Here is an 11,823-nt window from a genome sequence, read left to right as displayed (position 1 = left end):
CGGAGTCAGTGTATTTCTATTTCTGTAGAGCCAAGTTAATTGCAGTCACAAGAAACATCTCTTGTTTTCCAAGTTTAACCAAAGAAATAATCCTTGCATGCATCACTTGCTTTGTTTTTACGAGTCACCTTTCTGGTTCCAAACATGTGAAACTCGTGGCTGCACATACGCTTTGGGTGCAGTGCAACTCAGTTGTTCAAGCCCTTTTTCACCCCTGCGCTGCTGTGAAATTAGTGAATCTGTTGAAGTTTTCCATCGCATTATTTTACAGGTTTCTTAGTTCAATTTTTGATAATCTGTTACTGTAAGACAAAACAAAAGGTGTTCCAAATTTACAAAGTTGTGCTTTCCTTTGCATGTGACATTTAATGGATATACCGGTAATTGGGCGTTGAATATTGCCCAATCGTAGTGTGGTGGAGCAACCTTGGTTGCTGAGGATATATCTGTGGTTATGCTGTTCTCACCAGCATTTGTTGAGAGATTATTTAAAATAATACAAATTCTTGGATAATATATAACCTGTTATATAACAGAGCTACAAACCTGCCAGAGGAGGACAGTAAAACAACTAGAATATAAAAGTACACAATCCCTTCAACTTGGGAATCAACATATTTTTCAAATCTTGGAGCAATACGTCTATATTATGCCATAGGTTTACTAGTGTAACGTGTAAATGTAATTCAGTAATCCACGGAGCTGTACCATACGCCATGTAGCACATCAAAACATCGCATCGGAAAAAGGAAAACAAACTGTTTTCATGGACCAAGAATTCTTTATTTCAGTCTCTACATGTTAGCATGTTCGGGAGTTCTTCTTCGGCGTCATTTCTCTACCTCGGGACCATTATCAGGTATTCCAGAAGGGACTGTCAACTCCTCACCACCGTTTCGCTTCCCAAAAGAAACCCCTGTACATAAGAGGTCAGTGTGTGAACGAGTTTGATTTTACGGTAAGGAAAATAATTTACCTGTGTCATATTCTTCATGAATGTTGATGGCAATAGTGAAAGACATCTTGAGCTGAGCGATTTACCGCAGACACGCTCAGACTCCTTTTGATAAGTCACGTCCACTGTTAGGACAAGAAAATCATCAACTTTCCCATCTGCAATTTTCACTGATAAGAGTGAATGAGCGAGTCAAAAGTTATAAGTGCGTCGGCAGTATTTTAGTCATGTTGTGACGAAAAGAGTTACATTGTAAACTATCTGTCTAAACAAACGTTAGAGACCAAATACAGAGTGAAATAAGTAAAATAGAGGCTGTATTTCCTATGTTTTTAAGTTACTACTGCTGCAAATATTTTTGTCTGCTGAACAGCTGAGTCAAGTGCTGTAACTATCTTCTGGTTCTAATCTTTAGAGTGTCAAAACATTAAAGACGAAGATTTGTTGAACTGATGACACAGTAACGTTTTCAAGCTGCAGGTGCAACATGGTATAATTACCATCAAATTTCACGCACTGTACTTTTCTACATGTGCATTCTTGTAGCTAAGTCACGTGCTGTAAGTATGTTGTGGTTCCAATGTTTAGAGTGTACAAAAAATAAGGACAAAGTACAAGTCAGAAAGTATAATAAACACATGACCACATTAAGTTCACCTTTCTACAAAACCTGGTATCGTCAAAATGGGAGAGTGATTAAAAAGGACACTTTAGTGATGTCTTGTCGCTTTTCTTTCCATATTTTCATTTAGTGTTGTTGGACTGCCATACTCACTACTGCCACTCACGGCGGCGGATGCTGAAAAACAAACACACCTGTATCAACACATGTTCTGATGTGATAAACCCAAGTGTGATCATGAATAAAGGGCCTTCTCTAGATATCATATTCTCCACTTTAAACTGCGTACTTAATATCTTAAGCATGTTGTGGAGAGAATTTTCTCAAAATGGCACGCCGGTTATGCGGTTTAGTGAACTAAACAATATGATTACTCCATACTTCCGGATGGAATAGAAGACCAAGAGAAACTACCGTTCCTAGATGTGTCCTCACCCTCAACAACATGGCCTTCTCCGTCTACAGAAAACCAACTCATACCGACCAGTAGAATCAGTACCTCTCCAACCATCAACCCCAGAGCAAACGTGCATACTGAAGTAGACCATCTAAGAACTACATTCGTCAACCTCAACGGCTATCCCAAACAACTTTTAGACAGAACCATTTCATCAAGTCTGCAACAGCAAGAAGAACGCTAACGAAAACCTGAGCCATCCCCAGGTAGAATAATATTCCCTACCAAGGTCAGATTAGCCACCACATTAGTCGACTGCTGAAAAATCTGCCGAGATAGATGTGACGTGACCTTCAGGTCTAACAAAACACTGAAGACCATTCTGAAGGCCAATGGCAGATGTACACCCACCAAGACCACTTACAAGCCTAGGGGCTGCATCTACGAGCTTATGTGTAACTGTGGCAGCAACTGTGTAGGAGAGACATCTCGCCCCGTTGACATTAGGCACGGAACTTCAGTAGAGAAATCAGATGTAAAGTCCGCCCTTTCTGAACATGTTGTGAACAATCTGTCACACTCCATTGGCTGGCAAGCAGCTACAATCATAGCCACGAACGTCCATGATTGGCGACGACGCAAAATTTCAGAAGCTATCAGCATTAAGAGATTAGCCATACGGATGAACAGAGACCAAGGGAGTTACCTATCCAATGCTTGGGAAATGAAAGAGACGCAAGACTTCACCAATCACCTCCTAATCCACTGTTACAGCATCATCCCACCCTTAGTATCTTATCCTAGCTTTTGTATATTGTTAGACTATCACCCCCCACTATTGTACACCAATCAAATACACTAGCTTCTATTGCTTCATCCATTGTCACAACACCATACCAGCTTTTGTATATTTTAATCCTGTTTTTATCTGCTATGTTTTAATCGTACATACATGCTTAAAATCATCACCCTGGCTTCATGTACATTACTGGAATATATATCCTGTTTAACTGTTAGTTAGCATCCACCTGACGAAGGGGCAAGGAATAGCCCACAAACGTCGTAAAAACAATATTGAAGAAGTTGATATGCATAACTATTTGTCGTAGATTAGAATACCGACTTCTAAATACCTCTCAAGAACCTCAATGTATTGTGTTGTTAGCGGAGACACGATTAGTATCTTCTATATACTGTCTCTGGGGAATGAAGGAGCAGATGACTGACCCAAAGGCCGTTCTACTCACCATCCACAATCCCAGAATGTGTATTCATTTGTACCATGGAAATAACTGAAACATATAAGCGAGAAAACAAATGTTTCAGTACTTTTCTTGGTTGTTTATTTATTGATTTACGCCATTCTCATCAATACTGGATGGTACATTTCAGTCATTGACATCAATGACATCGATACGATACACAGGAACGTGAGTCTGACCACTCGATGTGATACCACTAACAAAAACTAAGAGAACTGATTATAAGTGCGTTGGTGGGTTAAAATTTAAGGTCACCTTGTACAATACGTTAGTCATTTAATAAAGAGAAGACTTATGTTAACTATAAAAAATATCAGTCACATAACACAGTAAAAGTATTAGAAAGACATGAAATTTAGATCTAAAACCTATTTCAAATATTAAAATAATCTTTCTTGTGATTTCATATTACACTTAATCCTCGTATCACCAGTAACTGCATGTAGATACCAGGGAACACAGCCACGTAAATTAACTTTGCTACCTGCATGGTCCCTCGCTGGATTTAAATTCTCCTTTCCGGTGTTAGCCAAATTAGCCAAACATTTAAAATACATATATTCCACGATTAAAATCATGGAAAATGATAAACATTTGGAATGAAGTTAGGCCTACATTCCCCCTCAGGAGGAAACTTCAACCTTCTGAAAGTTATCGTTCTTCTTAGAAATAGTTATGGTCTTCATATGCCAAGATGTAATCCTTCTAGAAGGTGAAGAATGACTAAATGCTTCTTTCAGGAATAACTGATGTTCAACATTTACTAACCATTTGATAATCAGTACGCTTTCCGTGCTACTCACAAGGAAATGACATCAATGCAACCCCAATACGTTCGCTTCAGCTTTCCTTTGATATTTGAGTCGCATGGAAAGTACCTCAAGAAGTACGTCAAGATGCATCATCGTACAAAAATAAAAGTCTAATGTCGGGAAGGATTTGATCTGCATTTAGTGGCCCAAAACCCGAATTATCATTTTCGTGGGGTTTCCCTCAGTTATGCAGGTTGTTCGCGTTCTGTGTGCAAGCATTTACCCTGTAATGCAGTGTAGACAGAAAATCAGCTCAACCAAAAGGTGGACTAAAATTTTGAGATTTAAAGGTACATTTCTACAGGTCGAATTATGAGGATTCGCAATCTTAATTCCACTTTACTTGTTTTACTTTTTTGCATAAAGTCAACTTCATCAGTACTTTTGCACTGCAAACAGACTGAATGAAATTAGATGTGATGTGGTTTTCAAAGGCCACAGATGTTTTCTATCACACAATAGGCTAACTTACCAAGAACCATCAGAAGGAACAGCTTCATGTTGAATCGTGTGGGTAGTCAGGAAACCTGTTTTATCCATCAACACAACAGACTTATAAACATTTTCACAGCACGGAGAACATTATGATTGGTTCCAGCTGTGAATGGAATGGTTCACCTTACTGAGTTTCATCTTTCAGCATAATGAATATTTATAGAACTGTGACATTGGTTCTGTAATGTATATTCCTCTTCAAATGTTTCGATTTCCAACACTGACAGTATGTTATCAATATATATATGGTTACATCAAAGATCGATTTCTCCATTAACTTGGGGAAATCAACTGCAAACCTGCATGTGAACAGCTGCTTTGTGGTGTAAAGTTTTGTTAAGCATTCGTCTGATTTCCACCATTTACAGAACTCATGACAATGATCTTGTACACGTTATGAACTTATTTTACAATGTGACAAGATGAAATATTTGTAAATATTCTGTGTTTTTATTCTTTAGTTTTAACTGAATTAAATATTCACTTTAGCATGTTTTTAAACACTATATACTTCACTCTCCAGTTTCTCTACTCCCTCTCTCTCAGCTTACAATAACCCTGAGGACTGCCACACAATAGCCAGCCCAAGCGCGCCACTTAGCGTCCCTTTGTCAAAAACCTTGTCAGCTTACTAGCCGTCATGTGTTTAAAGTTTGCTGTCTATTAGCAGTTGAGTTTTAACATTTCTACTGGCCACAAAACACATTTGGATGATTTGATTTGGACATTTAGTTTGTTGGAACTGTCGGGATCATTTCCAGAGGTTAGTCTCTTTCAATACTTTTTGTGGTTGTACATATTCATGTCATGTGTACATTCTGTATATGCTTTGATAATTTGGCTGCTTTGTCATATTGTAGGTATTGAGTAGTTTGTGATAATTAGTTCTTTTGCAGTGTTAAACTTAATCTGTACGTAATATACAGCTGTTGTACGAATGTGTGAGGTGTAAATGCGTGATGCGTGAATGTGCATGCTATGTGTAAATGAACGAATGTATAATGTGTGAATGTAAGAATGAAGCAGGGTTTTACCAATAAATATATCTTAAGTGTTTCCCATTGATCAACAATTCCAAAACGTAATTGTTTGCATTGTTGTGGTGCCATTCGATTAGTCTGCACAGTGTGATTACTTGATAATCAATGTATGATACTAGTTTGTTTCTCCATGTGATATGATGTGTACGAGACGATCGAACACCAACACCACTAGGCTACCACATCGCCAGTTATCAGCAAAGAATGCCACTAACTATGAGGTATCAGGTGACATTCATTATTTTATATAGTATCACAGATTTATTGTTTCACAACGAATCCACCTGGGTATGATCTCCTCCTTTAACATGAAACCCTGAACAATTTGGCATCAATGTACACTTGCTGAGATATCACATACTAAATACATCAAGATTGAGACACATGGTACACCCCAGTTATCTGCTCCTGTGCACAACATGAATATTACAACAAATTCCAGATCAGATCCAACAAATGCAAATGTCATTTTTGAAAAGATGCACGCATATATCAAAAATTTATATATGTTTAATACATCTACACTAAACGTTAAAAGGTACTTTATCCTCCTGCCTTTAAGAATTATTTAAACACTATCAAAGATTTGTCAGAATGTATTAGTTTACAAGAAACCTTAGCAACACAGCTTTATACTAGCTCTTTGATTCCATATCGTTTGCCTATAAAATGCAGGAGAAACTTTCATCCTCACTTAAATAGATTGTAATAGGTTTATTAAGGGAGGAGGGGAAATGTTTCTTTTGTTGCATGTCATTACATGCCGAGTACAATAATACCTCGCACAGTGCATCATACCTACTTCATATCATGGGTGTCAATTATTGCACACACACCTGCACACCTGGCAACTAATTGCATAATGTGCGTCATTCTTTTAAAAAAGTAGTTAGTTAGCCAATAGTCAATCAGTGTATTGGCGGTTAATCCTTTGAAAGAAGGGTGTTGTTTTTACACAGACACAGATGCGGTAAAGTGTATTCAGTCTAGATTAGTAAATGTACATACATAAACACTACCTTTTGACAAATCCCCCATTTAAATCCGCATAAAAGTAATTAATCAATCAGTGTGTTATCGGGTAATCCATTGATCGATCCAGACACAAGAAATGCCAAATGGGGGCCTTTGTCGGGTAGTCTAAGTGGCGTTACCCCTAATTATACCTGTTATAAATTCATTAACTGAGCATCAAATGAATGATGACAAATAACGTGTAGGTTCATACCACCTAACACAGATTACAATTGCAACCTAGCAACACCAAGTGATTTTGGCAGAATCGTCTATGAAAACAAGGATTGTAACTCGGAAACAAGGCAAAGCAGGAGACAAAACTAAGTCATAGTAGATTTTGAGAATATATAGCTTTCATTTTTCATAACAGCTTTCGCGATTTCAGGTTTGTACAAACCTGTAAACGAAATAATTTACCCCCTGAAATGTAGATGAATTCTGCACAGACCCTCATTTCTATACCTACTATTATGTCACGGAGACGCGCCGCTCTGATTGGTTGAAATTTCGTTTGCGGCTGAGAATTGTGCACTGTCAACAAAAAGGTCGATTTAAGGTAACTAAAGATGGAAATGAGCAGTTTTAATGACGGGGTTTCATTTATAACGATGCCAGCAAGTGATGTTGCATTTGTACCCCATTTGAGTATATGTGACCTTTAACAATGGAATTAGTATGCTACAGTGTCTTGAAAAGTTGTGAAGCTGCAACCAAGTACGGAGCCAGTGTATTTCTATTTCTGTAGAGCCAAGTTAATTGCAGTCACAAGAAACATCTCTTGTTTTCCAAGTTTAACCAAAGAAATAATCCTTGCATGCATCACTTGCTTTGTTTTTACGAGTCACCTTTCTGGTTCCAAACATGTGAAACTCGTGGCTGCACAAACGCTTTGGGTGCAGTGCAACTCAGTTGTTCAAGCCCTTTTTCACCCCTGCGCTGCTGTGAAATTAGTGAATCTGTTGAAGTTTTCCATCGCATTATTTTACAGGTTTCTTAGTTCAATTTTTGATAATCTGTTATTGTAAGACAAAACAAAAGGTATTCCAAATTTACAAAGTTGTGCTTTGCTTTGCATGTGACCTTCAATGGATATACCGGTAATTGGGCGTTGAATATTGCCCAATCGTAGTGTGGTGGAGCAACCTTGGTTGCTGAGGATATATCTGTGGTTATGCTGTTCTCACCGGCATTTGTTGAGAGATTATTTAAAATAATACAAATTCTTGGATAATATATAACCTGTTATATAACAGAGCTACAAACCTGCCAGAGGAGGACAGTAAAACAACTAGAATATAAAAGTACACAATCCCTTCAACTTGGGAATCAACATATTTTTCAAATCTTGGAGCAATACGTCTATATTATGCCATAGGTTTACTAGTGTAACGTGTAAATGTAATTCAGTAATCCACGGAGCTGTACCATACGCCATGTAGCACATCAAAACATCGCATCGGAAAAAGGAAAACAAACTGTTTTCATGGACCAAGAATTCTTTATTTCAGTCTCTACATGTTAGCATGTTCGGGAGTTCTTCTTCGGCGTCATTTCTCTACCTCGGGACCATTATCAGGTATTCCAGAAGGGTCTGTCAAATCCTCACCACCGCTTCGCTTCCCAAAAGGAATTCCTGTACATAAGAGGTCAGTGTGTGAACGAGTTTGGTTTTACGGTAAGGAAGATAATTTACCTGTGTCATATTCTGTATGATGAGGAACACTGCCGTCAATGATACCATCTAATTCATGAATGTTGATGGCAATAGTGAAAGACATCTTGAGCTGAGTGATTTACCGCAGACACGCTCAAACTCCTTTTATTAAGTCACGTCCACTGTTAGGACAAGAAAATCATCAACTTTCCCACCTGCAATTTTCACTGATAAGAGTGAATGAGCGAGTCAAAAGTTATAAGTGCGTCGGCAGTATTTTAGTCATATTGTGACGAAAAGAGTTACATTGTAAAATATCTGTCTAAACAAACGTTAGAGACCAAATACAGAGTGAAATAAGTAACATAGAGGCTGTATTTCCTATGTTTTTAAGTTGCTGCTGCTACAAATATTTTTGTCTGCTAAATAGCTGAGTCAAGAGCTGTAACTATCTTCTGGTTCTAATCTTTAGAGTGTCAAAACATTACAGCCGAAGATGTGTTGACTTGATGACACAGTACTTAAACAATTAATTTCTAGCTGGTCTTTAAGGAAAGATGCGAAACGTTTTCAAACTGCAGGTGCAACATGTTATAATTACCATCAAATTTCACTCACTGTACTTTTCTACATGTGCATTCTTGTAGCTAAGTCAAGTGCTGTAAGTACGTTGTGGTTCCAATGTTTAGAGTGTAAAAAGAATAAGGACGAAGTACAAGTCAAAAAGTATGATAACACATGACCACATTAAGTTCACCTTTCTACAAAACCTGGTATAGTCAAAATGGGAGAGTGATTAAAAAGGACAATGTTGTAATATCTTGTCGCTTCTCTTTCCATATTTTCATTTAGTGTTGTTGGACTGCCATACTCACTATTGCCACTCACGACGGCGGATGCTGAAAAACAAACACACCTGTATCAGCACATGTTCTGATGTGATACACCCAAGTGTGATCATGAATGAAGGGCCTTCTCTAGAAGCATGTTGTGAAGAGAATTTTCTCAAAATGGCAAGCCGGTTATGCGGTTTAGTGAACTAAACAATATGATTACTCCATTGTTCACGATGGAAATAGAAGACCAAGAGAAACTACCGTTCCTAGATGTGTCCTTGCAGAACTCCCCCAACAACATGGCCTTCTCCGTCTACAGAAAACCCACCCATACCGACCAGTAGAATGAGTACCTCTCCAACCTTCAACCCCACAGCAAACGTGCATACTGAAGTAGACCATCTAAGAACTACATTCGTCAACCTCAACGGCTATCCCAAACAACCTTTAGACAGAACCATATCATCAACCCTGCAACAGCAAGAAGAACCCTAACGAAAACCTGAGCCATCCACAGGTAGAATTAACATTCCCTACCAAGGTCAGATTAGCCACCACATCAGTCGACTGCAGAAAAAAACTGCCGAGATAGATGTGACGTGACCTTCAGGTCTAACGAAACACTGAAGACCATTCTGAAGGCCAATGACAGGTGTACACCCACCAAGACCACTTACAAGCCTAGGGGCTGCATCTACGAGCTTATGTGTAACTGTGGTACCAACTACGTAGGAGAGACATCTCGCCCCATTGACATTAGGCTGAAAGAGCACAGAAGTTCAGCAGAGAAATCAGATGTAAAGTCCGCCCTTTCTGAACATATTGTGAACAATCTGTCACACTCCATTGGCTGGCAAGCAACTACAATCATAGCCACGAACGTCCATGATTGGCGACGACGCAAAATTTCAGAAGCTATCAACATCAAGAGATTAGCCATACGGATGAACAGAGACCAAGGGCTTTACCTACCCAATGCTTGGGAAATGAAATAGACGCAAGGCTTCACCAATCACCTCCTAATCCACTGTTACAGCATCATCCCACCCTTATTATCTTATCCTAGCTTTTGTATATTGTTAGACTATCACCCCCGACTATTGTACACTAATCCATGTACATTACTAGTGTATAGATCCTGTTTAACTGTTAGTTAGCATCCACCTGACGAAGGGGCAAGGAATAGTACACAAACGTCGTAAAAACAATATTGAAGAAGTTGATATGCATAACTATTTGTCGTAGATTAGAATACCGACTTCTAAATACCTCTCAAGAACCTCAATGTATTGTGTTGTTAGCGGAGACACGATTAGTATCTTCTATATACTGTCTCTGGGGACTGAAGGAGCAGATGATTGACCCAAAGGCTGTTCTACTCACCATCCACAATCCCAGAATGTGTATTCATTTGTACCATGGAAATAACTGAAACATATAAGCGAGAAAACAAATGTTTCAGTACATTTCTTGGTTGTTTATTTATTGATTTACGCCATTCTCATCAATAGTGGATGATACATTTCAGTGATTGACATCAATGACATCGATATGATACACAGGAACGTGAGTCTGACCACTCGATGTGATACCACTAACAAAAACTAAGAGAACTGATTATAAGTGCATTGGTGGGTTAAAATTTAAGGTCACCTTGTACAATACGTTAGTCATTTAATAAAGAGAAGACTTATGTTAACTATAAAAAATATCAGTCACATAACACAGTAAAAGTATTAGAAAGACATGAAATTTAGATCTAAAACCTATTTCAAATATTAAAATAATCTTTCTTGTGATTTCATATTACACTTAATACTCTTATCAACAGTAACTGCAGGTAGATACCAGGGAACACAGCCACGTAAATTAACTTTGCTACCTGCATGGTCCCTCGCTGGATTTAAATTCTCCTTTCCGGTGTTAGCCAAATTAGCCAAACATTAAAAATACATACATTCCACGATTAAAATCATGGAAAATGATAAACATTTGGAATGAAGTTAGGCCTACATTCCCCCTCAGGAGGAAACTTCAACCTTCTGAAAGTTATCGTTCTTCTTAGAAATAGTTATGGTCTTCATATGCCAAGATGTAATCCTTCTAGAAGGTGAAGAATGACTAAATGCTTCTTTCAGGAATAACTGATGTTCAACACTTACTAACCATTTGATAATCAGTACGCTTTCCGTGCTACTCACAAGGAAATGACATCAATGCAACCCCAATACGTTCGCTTCAGCTTTCCTTTGATATTTGAGTCGCATGGAAAGTACCTCAAGAAGTACGTCAAGATGCATCATCGTACAAAAATAAAAGTCTAATGTCGGGAAGGATTTGATCTGCATTTAGTGGCCCAAAACCCGAATTATCATTTTCGTGGGGTTTCCCTCAGTTATGCAGGTTGTTCGCGTTCTGTGTGCAAGCATTTACCCTGTAATGCAGTGTAGACAGAAAATCAGCTCAACCAAAAGGTGGACTAAAATTTTGAGATTTAAAGGTTCATTTCTACAGGTCGAATTATGAGGATTCGCAATCTTAATTCCACTTTACTTGTTTTACTTTTTTGCATAAAGTCAACTTCATCAGTACTTTTTCACTGCAAACAGACTAGAATGAAATTAGATGTGATGTGGTTTTCAAAGGCCACAGATGTTTTCTATCACACAATAGGCTAACTTACCAAGAACCATCAGAAGGAACAGCTTCATGTTGAATCGTGTGGGTAGTCAC

General features: G+C 38.3%; 2 long non-coding RNA genes across 2 annotated transcripts; both read right to left on the bottom strand.

Annotated features, from left to right (window-relative positions):
• Positions 1–761: 761 nt before the first annotated feature.
• LOC137262216 (uncharacterized) lies at positions 762–4,568 on the bottom strand. Its single transcript, XR_010954901.1, has 4 exons — positions 4,521–4,568; positions 3,222–3,266; positions 1,731–1,754; positions 762–916 (listed from the first exon to the last, which is right to left on the bottom strand). It is a non-coding gene; the product is annotated as an uncharacterized lncRNA (long non-coding RNA).
• Positions 4,569–8,078: 3,510 nt separating this feature from the next.
• On the bottom strand, positions 8,079–11,823 carry LOC137262187 (uncharacterized). Its single transcript, XR_010954895.1, has 4 exons — positions 11,774–11,823; positions 10,474–10,518; positions 9,130–9,153; positions 8,079–8,233 (listed from the first exon to the last, which is right to left on the bottom strand). It is a non-coding gene; the product is annotated as an uncharacterized lncRNA (long non-coding RNA).

Source organism: Haliotis asinina, chromosome 14 (assembly GCF_037392515.1).
Source record: "Haliotis asinina isolate JCU_RB_2024 chromosome 14, JCU_Hal_asi_v2, whole genome shotgun sequence".
Classification (NCBI taxonomy): Eukaryota; Metazoa; Mollusca; class Gastropoda; order Lepetellida; family Haliotidae; genus Haliotis; species Haliotis asinina.
The sequence above is the reverse complement of the archived record's forward strand: the minus strand, read 5'-3'. Positions and strand labels throughout refer to the sequence as shown.